This window comes from Colobus angolensis, unplaced genomic scaffold (genome assembly GCF_000951035.1).
Source record: "Colobus angolensis palliatus isolate OR3802 unplaced genomic scaffold, Cang.pa_1.0 Scaffold167, whole genome shotgun sequence".
Lineage (NCBI taxonomy): Eukaryota > Metazoa > Chordata > Mammalia > Primates > Cercopithecidae > Colobus > Colobus angolensis.
Window position 1 is genome coordinate 2,091,628 of NW_012114788.1, and position 11,959 is coordinate 2,103,586.

Sequence of the window (11,959 nt, forward strand, 5' to 3'; positions counted from 1 at the left end):
CTGGAAACCATAATTCTGGGCAAACTATTGCAAGGATAGAAAACGAAACACCACATGTTCTCACTCATAGGTGGGAATTGAACAATGAGAACACTTGGACACAGGGTGGGGAACATCACACACTGGGGCCTGTCGTGGGGTGGGGAGAAGGGGGAGGGATAGCATTAGGAGATATACCTAATGTAAACGATGAGTTAATGGGTACAACACACCAACATGGCACGTGTCTACATATGTAACAAACCTGCACATTGTGCATGTGTACCCTAGAACTTAAAGTATAATAAAAAAATAAAAAACAAACAAACAAAAAAACAGTGTAAGAGGATATTGAAAACTCCCCTATCCCTTCCACACAGCAGGCATCTAGCATGTTCCCTCTTGGGGAAGTTCCCATAGGACATGGAGAGATTGGCTTTGTAAATGCTCCTCTTACAGGTACTGAAGTTAGAAATTTCTAGAAGGAAATGAAACCACTCCTAGAAGATCCCCTCAGTTTAGCAGACCAGCTGGACCAAATCCTAGGACCCAGCTTTTACACCTGGGCTAAAATTATTCCATTATAAATACACTGTTCACAGCAGAAGAAAGGGGAATGATTAGGAGAGCAGTCATGACCATCTGGGAGAGGCAGCACCCTCCTGGGCAAGGGGTCTTGCCAGCCAAACAAAAATTTCCAAATGTCAATCCCGAATGGGATAATAATGATCCCAGGGACTGGGCCCAAATGGAGGAACAAATAATTATAAGAGATCAAAGAGTCCACTCCTAGGACATAAAATGTCTCAAAAGCATTCGAGATTCAACAAGAAAAAGAGGAAACTCCCTCTGCATTCCTGCAGAGGCTCAGAGATCAGATGAGAAAATACTTCAGATTAAATCTGGAGGAACCAGCAGAGAAAGGCCTTTTAAAGGTTAACTTTGTAACTAAAAGCTGGCCTTGCAGGCCAGGGAGTGCAGCTGCAGATGTCGGGGTGGCAGGAGTCACAGAGCCAAAGCAGGCAGCAGAGAAAAAGGTGGACAGTGTGAGAGAGCCAGTGTGACTAAACCCCTAATAAGATAAATAATATCTGTATTATGCAAAAGGAGTCACTGGGGATCCCAGGCTCTGTGTAATGAAATACTTAGGAATTATGGGTATTTAGGGATTTATACCCTTACTAAACAAGTATGTGCAAGTTTTGTAACTTGTCAAAGGATAAACAAAAAGGTAATGAGAAAACAGGACAAGGGAGGAAGACCTCCCAGACTAAGGCCATTTCAAAGTATCTAAGTAGGTATCACAGAAATGCCCTAAGTAGGAAGACTAAAGTATTTACTGGTGATTGTAGATTACCTTCCTGGCTGGGTGGAAGTCTTTCCCTTTCCAACAGCCACCACCAGAAATGTGGTCAAAATAATATTAGAACAATTGTACCTAGATTTGGCCTGGTGGAAAATACTGCTTCAGACAATGGGAGCCACTTTACCTCAAGGGTGTTAAGGGGAATTATGGAAGGTTTACAAATTCGATGGGATTATCACACCCTTTGGCATCCCCCTTCCTCTGGAAAGGTAGAAAGAATGAATCAAACACCCAAAAAGTGTATCACCAAGCTAATCTTAGAAACTAAAATGCCTTGGACCAAATGTTTTCCAATAACACTCCTTAGGATTAGGACAGCCCCAAGAAAAGACTTGGGATTGTCTCCCTATTAGTTATTATATGGGCTCCCATATTTGGGCAGAACTACATATCTCCCTACTATAGAAACCAAAGATCAATTCTTAAGATATTATATACTGGCCATATCCTCTACCCTGTCATCCCTTAGGTTAAAAGGACTTCTGACTCAAACTCCGCCTCTTGAGTTTGTGGTTTACCACTTCCAGCCTGGTGACTTGGTGCTGATTAAGACTTGGAAAGAAGACAAGCTACACCCAAGCTGGGAAGGCCCCATCAAGTGCTCCTGAGCACTGAGACGGCTGTGCCAACAGCTGAAGGGGGTGAACTCAGTATACTTGAGTCAAGGGACTGGTAAAAGAGACCCCAGAAGGGAGGGGAAAAAAAAACCCAGTGAAAAGTGCATGGGTCACCTGAGGAACCCTTAAAGTCAACTCTGAGAAAAATCTTAAAAGAAAACATGGGCTGGCCCCATTTCTGGAAGTTAATATGGCTGGGATGGGCTACCACACAAGAAGCAGAAGGTCAAAATGGAAACTGGCAGGGGACTCCTCCCTACCCAATCAGGTTGGTAATTAATATAACCCAGATGGTAGCACCCCAAACTATAAGATTTAATGCCTTCCAGGTCTTATCTTGTGGGAATTTGGAAAATTAGAGACAGCTCTCACAGGTGAATAAATATCTTCGCCCTGAGGCAAATGCAGGTTACAGTAGGGCATTGCTCTGCCCCAGCTGGGATGATGTATGGTGTACTACCCAATTTGAGTGTTGGACAGTAAACCTGGGGTGGGTAACTCTGAGCTGGAGACCCTTGAAGAATAAACTACACCTCTGACCAAGGGCTCCCCATCAAATACCTGTCAGAATTTAGAATGCAATCCTATACTCATCACCATTGACAATCCAGCTGTTCTAGACCAAGAACCAAAAGTAGCGTCTTATGTGTATAAGTTAGGAGCAGGCATCACAGGGAAAGACCCCCTGGGGTGATTTGCTCTCAAACTAATCAAGAACTCAACCTCCCATTTGCCTGGGACGACTGCAACCCCAGACCCCAATAAACACTTTGGTCCACCAAATAATGACCCTAAAAGGGTAAAAATAATTGAGGTAAAGTATTTAAGGCAAATCATATAAATTAAGACAGTTTACAGAGATGTGAATGCCTGGGTCGAATGGGTCAAATTTTCAGTACAAGCCCTCAGCAAGAGTAACTATTATGTGTGTGCTGCAGGACGACCTCAGGCACAAGTGGTTCCGTTGTCCCTAGGATGGGATACCAATCCTGAAGGAATGCGTTGTATGTTGGTTCTATACCAGGATAAGGATGCATGGGGAAACGAGACTTGTAGGAGTCTGTCATTACTCTTTCCTGCATTGCGGAGGTCAGATCCCAGAGCAAACTCCTCATTCTCTATAGGGAATATGAACCACTCCTCTTGCTTCTCTAGGCAGGGGGCAGAGTACAGTAAGCCCATGAGAACTCTTGACTTGTACCCAATTCTTAAACATCACTGGTGAGGCAAAGGCAATTACTCAGCTCTCCATATACCCCAGGCTGATGTCTGGTGGTATTGTGGGAAAGGAATCTCCATAACTTGTTACTGTCCAGTTGGACCAGGACTTTGCTTTAGTCCAATTGGCCATTCTCTTCACCCTGGCATTCCACAAGATACCTGAAAATACACATGGCCACCAAAACTGGAGAATTTTGACAAATTCTTTTGACTCCAATATATATGTTGAGTCAACAGGAGTCCCTAGGGAGGGGCCTAATGAATTTAAGGCCCAAAGTCAGCATTCTTCTGGTGGTCAACTACTTTTTTTTGGGGGGGATGGAGTCTCGCTTGTCACCCTGGCTGGAGTGCAGTGGCATGTTCTTGACTCACTGCAACCTCCTCTGCCTCCCAGGTTCAAGCCATTCTCCTGCCTCAGCCTCCCAAGTAGCTGGGATTACAGGTGCATGCAACCACACCCAGCTAATTTTTGTATTTTTAGTAGAGATGGGGTTTTGCTGTGTTGGCCAGGCTGGTCTAAAGCTCCTGACCTCAAGTGACCTGTCTGCCTCGGCCTCCCAAAGTGTTGGGATTACAGGCGTGAGCCAACACACCTGGCCCAACTATTAATAAGAATGTGGATTGGATTAACTACATCTATTATAATCAACAGAGATTTATCAATTATACTTGGGACACCCTCAAAAGGGTGGCTAGCCAGTTAGATGCCACCAGCCAAATGGCCTGGGGAAACAGGCTTGTGTTAGACATGATACTAGCGGAAAAAGGGGGCATATATGTTATGCTAGGTGGAAAATGTTGTACTTTCATTCCCAACAATACTGCCCCAGATGGGACCATTACAGTAGCTTTACAAGGACTGAAAACTCTAGCCAGCAAACTGGCAGAAAATGCTGGAATTGATGACCCACTTGTGGGTTGGCTAGGAGTTGGTTTGGAAAGGCATAGTAGCTTCAATCCTTACATCTCTCACAATTGTCACAGGAATCTTAACCGTAGTGAGATGTTGTATTATCCCTTGTATGAAGTGACTAGCACAGAGATTAATTGAAGCAGCTATTAATAAAAAATGCCCATGAATTACTAGGAAAATAATCTGCTACTATTAGAAACCAAATTAAACTCATTCTCCTATGAGGAAGAAAGTAAAAGAGAAATTCGAGGACAGAAAGGCTTCATATGAAAATGAGACCAAAGGAAGTAAATAGAAAAGAGGAGGGAGTTTGTAAGAAAACATTTTAAATGGTCCATTTTCAAGGCATGATAAATCTAAGTACTGGCAGCCAGCCTACAAATGTAACAAACCTCATGGCTCATGCACCTAGAAGGTCACAATAAGTGAACAGAATGTAGAGGAGGGGTCACCCTATAAAACGGAAGAAAGTTTCGTTATTGAGAATTTGAAACTTAAGTGGGGAACTGGACCCTGGGTATAACCTTATAAGAGGGATAATGAAACTTAGGCGATATCCAGGATGATTGTAACACCATAGTACTTGACTGATGAGGAACTGGGGGAGGGACTTGATTGCTAGGAGATAAATTACCTATTGTAACTGCCCTGGGTGTGCCTGCCTACCAGACACCTGATCTTGCAAGACCGCCATTAAAAGTCTCGCTTCCGCTGTTCTTCGTGTCTCCAAGTACATTCTTTGGGTTTGGACGGGTGAATGTGTGTTTCTCACAATCAAATCAAATTGTCTTATTTTACAGGTCAGGGAACTGACTATGGCCTAGAGAAATGAGACAGCCTGTCTAAAATCACATGGAAACTAGGAACAGAGAAGGATCCAGACCTAGACTGCTCTATGCTGTCTATCAGGATGTTTTGACCTTGCCACGGCTGACATTTGGGCTGATTTATTGTGGGCAGCAGTCCTGTGCTTTGTAGGATGCTGCATCCTTGACTTTTTCTCACCAAATGCCAGTAGCAATCCCCCTCCCTTAGTTGTGGTAACCAAAAATGTCTTCAGGCATTGCTATGCATCCTCTGGAAGGCGAAACCATCCATCTCCAGTGGAAAATCATTGCTATGTAAGATCTTTCTTTAAGGCCGAGTGCAGTGGCTCACGCCTGTAATCCTAGCACTTTGGGAGGCCAATGCGGGCAGATTGCTTGAGCTCAGGAGTTTGAGACCAACCTGGGCAACATGGTGAAACTCCATCTCTATTAAGACACCAAAAAAAAAAAAAAAAAAAAAAAAAAAAAAAAAAAAAACAAAACAGAAAAAAGAAAATTAGCCAGGCATGATCCCAGCTACTTGGGAGGCTAAGGTGGGAGGATCCCTAGAACACTGGAGGCAGAGGTTGCAGTGAGCTGAGATTGCTCCAGCCTAGAAAATTGAGTGAGACTCTGTCTAAATAGAAAAAAAAAAAAAAAAAGATACTCCTTTGGGCCCATCGAACAGCATGAAACTGGAGCTCAGCTCTTTCCTTGTAGTTTGGGAGAGAAATTGCTTTTGGGTGCGAAGTGGATAATGTCTTTCCTCCTCACTCAACCCTCCGGCACCGTGAGAGAGCTCTGCTGGGGCCCGGGATTTCAGCAAGGAGAGAGGAGCTCCCAAAGAGTAGTAGGGAATGTGTCAGAGGGAAGATAGCATGAACACCAGATCCTTTGAAAGATGCATTCCATTTTCCCGATTTTGCAGAGAGGCATAGAAGTTCAGAGGGTTGAACACACCCATAGAGCCGCATGTGATTTCCCTTCCACACACCATAAGAAGCCCCACAGAATACCCAGGCTTACTGTCTCTCAACTCCACGCCCATGAGCAATAATGTCAGAGGGTTTCTCTTATGCCCTCTCTGTCAATGGCAAGAGTAGTGTGAGTATACAGTTACGTTCTGGAAAGGTAGATCTGGTCCCTGCTCTGGCCCTCACTTCCTGTGAGTCCGGGAGGTCTTCACTTTCCCCTTGGGGGTCTTCGTCCTCACGTTGGACTGCACCAGGGATGAGCATCTTCCCGATGTACACTCCGCCTTCCCACACCCGCAACCTTGAGAACGGTGTTTACAGGGCATATTTATTTTAATGCAAAATGACAGTTTTATTGAGCCCAATGAAGGACAATGTATATTTTTAGAATCCAGATTAACCTCTTTTATTCACAGGAAGTATGCTAATACAAATGACTTTTTAGCCACTAGAATGTTAATAACTGTTAATGTTTTGTTTTTTGAGACAGGGTCTCGCTCTGTTGCCCAGGCTAGAGTGTACTGTTGTGATCATAGCCCACTGCAGCCTCAGACTCCTGGGCTTGAGAAATCCTCCCGCCTTAGCCTCCTGCATATCTGGGACTCCAGGTATATGCCATTACACCTGGTTAATTTTTTTTTTTTTTTTTGTGTAGAGACAGTGTCTCTCTATGTTGCCTGGGTTGGTGTTGAACTCCTGGCCTCAAGCAATCCTTCCACCTTGGGCTCTTAAAGTGCTAGGATTACAGGCATGAGCTACTGTGCCCAGCCTTTTCTCATATGTAAGGAAAGTGATGGTCAGGGAGCTTAGGCCACAGGATATATGATTAGTAAGTGGCAAAATCAGAATGCTAAGCATGCGTCTTTGGTTTCCAATTCCAGCTCTGTCTCTTAGATCACACTGCTTCTCAAGATCCAGCGGCAGCTACTGCAAGAGTGAGAGGCGGACTGGGTCCAGGGTTGGATGTGTACAGGGCCCTCAGGTTGTACAATCTCTCTGGTTGCTAGGAGTCTCTGATAATTAGAGCCCCCAGGTTGCTAGGCAACCCAAGTTGCTAAGAGTTCCAGTTTATTATAGGTCTTGGGTTGTTAAAAGCCCCAGGTTATTCAGATTTTCAATTTATTAAAAGCTTCATGTTTCTCAAAGGCCCCAAGTTATTAGAGACATCAGTTTCTAGGGGCCCTAGGCTCTTACGGATCTAGGCTCTTGAAGTTGTGTTGTTAGCCCAACCTGGTTGCTAGGAATTTCAGGGTTTTAGAGGCTCTGGATTTCTAGAGGCCTTTAGCTTTTGAAGGTGTCAATCTACTCAAAACCTCACTTTTTCGCCCTGTAGCTTTTCACGGGTTCCAAGTTGCTATGGACACAGACTCAGAGTTTTAGATTTTCGCAGAGTTGTGGGTCAGCCCAGCAGTTTTCTTCCACCCATTCAGCCTCTGTGTGATCAGATCCCGTAAGTGCAGCTGTATGTTTCTCTCAAGTGTTTCATCATTGCTGAGCTTGTTCAGCACCCACAGCAGCACTGTCCTAATTCACTCTACTCATGGCCCTAAGCACTTAGGCACTGGTGGAAAGGTCTTCAGATCAGAAACTTGTTATCATTCTAAAACAACCACTTTTTTTTTTCCTTTTCTTCTTTTTAAACATCAACTCAAACCAGATTAAAACAGCCACATATTGAAGCACACTTGGGTTATGTTTCTGTTGTAATCATTCACTTCTAACCAATTTTAAATAATATTAAATTAGACTTTGACAGCCCCTTACTTCCAATTATTTTATTAGATTAGTCAGAACAGTAAAACTAGCTTTTATGTGTGTTTTTTCTTTCTATTTTTTTTTTTTTTTGAGACGGAGTCTCGCTCTGTTGCCCAGGCTGGAGTGCAGTGGCTGGATCTCAGCTCACTGCAAGCTCCGCCTCCCAGGTTCACGCCATTCTCCTGCCTCAGCCTCCCGAGTAGCTGGGACTACAGGCGCCCGCCATCTTGCCCGGCTAGTTTATTTTTTTTTGTTTTTTTTTTAGTAGAGATGGCGTTTCACCGGGTTAGCCAGGATGGTCTCGATCTCCTGACCTCGTGATCCGCCCGTCTCGGCCTCCCAAAGTGCTGGGATTACAGGCTTGAGCCACCGCGCCTGGCCGTGTGTTTTTTCTTTCTAAGAAACTTTTTCTTTTCCTTTTTTTTTTTTGACAGAGTCTCGCTCCATCGCCCATGCTGGAGTGCAGTGGTGGGATCTCTGCTCACTGCAACCTCTGCCTCCTGGGTTCAAGTGATTACTCCCACCTTGACCTCCCAAGTAGCTGGGACTATAGGTGTGCAGCACCACGCATGGCTAATTTTTATATCTTTAGTAGAGATGGGGTTTCACCATGTTAGCCAGGCTGGTCTCAAACTCCTGACCTCAAGTGATCTGCCCGTCCCAGCCTCCCAAAGTGCTGGGATTAATAGGCATGAGCCACTCTGCCCCGCCTCATGTGTAGATTTGTATACCCACCACTCCAATCGAAATACAGAACTATGCCATTACCAGGAAGCTCTCCCTTGTACTACCCCTTTACAGTTACATTCATCTTCTTCCATCCCCAACCTGTGCATTTTAAAATGTATTTGCTTAACATCTCTTCAGTGCCTTCTGTGTGCCTCACCCATTAATAAGTCAAGGAAATACAGAGATAAATATAACGTACTCCTAGCTCTGGAAGAGCTCACAGACAGGATCGTAGTCATGTACATTATAAATTATAGTGTAATGTGGTAATTCTATGATAGGAATAAGCTCAAGGTGTAGCAGCAAGAAAATAGGTGAGAGGGGAGGATGTTCAAGAGGCAGAGAGCATTGAATTAGCTCCTTCTGCAAAAGTTGTGACACCGGGTTGATTTTGAAGGATGAGACAAAGTTATCTGTTGCCAAATGAGGAAGAACTTTTAGACAGATATGTCTTGGGAAGAGCTGGTTGTTTGGAACTGCCAGGGCCCAGGGGTTGGGAGGTGAGGCTGCCAGGTGAAGAGGGCAGACCGTGGAGGTCCATCTGGGCTTCTGACCAAGTGGGCTGGCCCAGTTCTGCAAGTGACAGAGCCCCACTGAAAGGTATAGAAATGGGGAATGGTGCATTCAGCCCTGTCATTTAGAAAGAGTCCTGTGATGTAGAGAGGCCAGTTAAGAAATGACTGCAGTCCCAGGTAAGATACAAAGAAGGCATCAACCAGAGTGGCGGGAACAGGTATGGAAGAACCAGCTCTGAACTCAGAAGGAGATTGGGATGGGAATGAGGAGTATCAAAGGGATGAACAAGCACCTTTTCCAAGACTGATTTTTTTTAAGGTGATATCAGTTTCCTTGAGAGAAAACCCCTAGGATGTAAGTAGATGAATGCAAGAAGAGTAATTCCCTGCTTATTCAGAGATCTTGCTAATACAGTGAAAGTCAAGATAGCACAAACTTGTATGAGGAAAAGGCCTCTGATCAGTTAAAACAAGCTCATGCTGTTTTAACTTCGCAACACCCTTTAGGTCCTTACTCAGAGACTTTTTTGACAATTCAAGTGTAGTTCTCAAAAGCATAGTTTCTTTGTTTCCTCACCCCTAAAATAATAATATAAGCAATCTTTTATTGAGTGTCTACTTGGTATCAGGTACTGTGTGAAATGTTTTGCATGTTATCTCATGAATCCCCTCCACACCTTCCTGGGATGGCAGTTCTCTTCATTTTACAGGGAGGATACTGAGGGTCAACAAAGTTAATTAATGCACCAAGCTCACAGAACTGGTAGGTTCTGTAAAATCAGGCCTCCCCCGAGGTCTGCTGCTCTCACAGCCCACTGCCCCAGACTATAGAAGCCACAACTCACAAGAGGGAAAGGAAGAATGTCAGCCTATAGTGGCACCAGGTCCAGGAAGGAAATTCACATGAATTGAGGATCTTGGCAACTGTTAAGTAACTTCTATCAGCTTCACATGAGTGGTATATAAGTGGGGCTTCTCCAGAGAAACAGAATAGGATATCTGTCTGTCTATCTATTCATCTATCTATCTAACCAATAATTTTCTACCAACTTCACATGAGTAGTATATAAGTTAGAGTTCTCCAGAGAAGCAGAACCAATAGGATATCTATCTATCTATGTATCTATCTATGTATCCATTTTCATGCTACTATGAAGAAATACCTGAGACTGGGTAATTATAAAGAGAAAGAGGTTTAATGGACTCACAGTTCCAGATGGCTGGGGAAGCCTCACAATCATAACGGAAGGCGAAAGAGGAGCAAACTCTTGTCTTACATGGCAGCAGGCAAGAGAGCGTGTGCAGGGGAACTGCCCTTTATAAAACCATCAAATCTCATGAGACTTATTCACCATCATGAGAATAGCACGGGAAAAACCTGCCCCCGTGATTCAATTACCTCCCACTTGGTCTTTCCCATGACACGTGGGGATTATGGGAGCTAGAATTCAAGATGAGATTTGGGTAGGGACACAGCCAAACCATATCATTCAGCCCCTGGCCCCACCCAAATCTCATGTCCTCACATTCAAAGCCAATCATGACTTCCCAGCAGTCCCCTAAAGTCTTAACTCATTCAGCATTAACTCAAAAGTTCACAGTCCAAAGTCTAATCTGAGACAAGGCAAGTCCCTTTTGCCTATGAGCCTGTACAATCAAAAGCAAGTTAGTTACTTCCTACATACAATGGGGGTACAGACTGGGTAAAGACACCCATTCCAAATGGGAGAAATTGGCCAAAATATAGGGGCTACAGTCCCCATGCAAGTCCAAAATCCAGTTGGGAAGTCAAACCTTAAAGCTCCAAAACGGTTTCCTTTGACTCCCTGTCTCCTATCCAGGACAGGCTGATGCAAGAGGTGGGTTCCCATGGTCTTGGGCAGCTCTGCCCCAGTGGCTTTGGAGGGCAGCCCCACACTCCTGGTTGCTTTCACAGGCTAGCGTTGAGTGTCTGCAACTTTTCCAGGTGCATGTTGCAAGCTGTTGGTGGATTTACCATTCTGGGGTCTGGAGGACAGTGACCCTCTTCTCATAGTTCCAACAGGCATAGTTCCAACAGTGGGGACTCTGTGTGGGGGCTCTAACCCCATATTTCCCTTCTGCAATGCCCTAGCAGAGGTTCTCCATGAGGACTCTGCTCCTGAAGCAAACCTCTGCCTGGACATCCAGGCATTTCCATACATCCTCTGAAATCTAGGTGGAGGTTCCCAAACCTTAATTCTTGCCTTCTGTGCAACTGCAGGACTGACACCATGTGGAAGCTGCCAAGGCTTGAGGCTTGTACCTACTGAAGCCATGGCCTGAGCTGTACTTTGGCCCCTTTTAGCCACAGCAGGAGTTGTTGTGATGCAGGGTACCAGGTTCCGAGGCTGCACACAGCAGGAGGGCCCTGGCCCAGAAAACCATTTTTTCCTCCTAGGCCTTCTGGCCTGTGACGTAAGGGGCTACTGTGTAGGTCTCTGATATGCCCTGGAGACATTTTCCCCATTGTCTTGGTGATTCACATTTGGCTCCTCATTACTTATGCAAATTTCTGTAGCTGGCTTGAATTTCTCCCCAGAAAATAGGGTTTTCTTTTCTATTGCATCGTAAGGCTGCAAATTTTCCCAACTTTTATGCTCTGCTTCCTTTTGAATGCTTTGCTGCTTAGAATTTTTTTCTGCCAGATACCCTAAATCATCTCTCTCAAGTTCAAAGTTCCACAGATCTCTAGGGTGGTGGCAAAATGCTGCCAGCCTCTTTGCAAAAACATAGCAAAAGTCACCTTTATTCCAGTTCCCAACAAGTTCTTCATCTCCATCTGACACCACCTCAGCATAGACTTCATTTATTGTCCATATCACTATCCGCATTTTGGTCAAAACCATTCAACAAGTCTCTAGGAAGCTCCAAACTTTCCCACATCTTCCTGTCTTCTTCTGAGCCCTCCAAACTGTTTCAACCTCTGCCTGTTAACCAGTTCCAAAGTTGCTTCTACATTTTTGAGTATCTTTATAGTTGTACCCTACTCTAGCAGTACCAATTTACTGTATTAGTCCCTTTTATTTTCTTTTCTCTTTCTTTCTTTTCTTTCTTTCTTTTCTT

The 11,959-nt window shown here is 44.5% G+C and overlaps 1 protein-coding gene across 1 annotated transcript in view; it reads left to right on the top strand.

The window, feature by feature from the left end:
* The first annotated feature begins 921 nt into the window (after positions 1-921).
* SPACA3 (sperm acrosome associated 3) overlaps positions 922-11,959 on the top strand; it is a 26,379-nt gene continuing 15,341 nt past the window's right edge. Inside the window, exons 1-2 of the mRNA XM_011937662.1 lie at positions 922-1,039; positions 6,367-6,484. The gene's annotated coding sequence lies outside the window, so the exon portion shown is untranslated. The remainder of the gene's footprint in view (positions 1,040-6,366; positions 6,485-11,959) is intronic.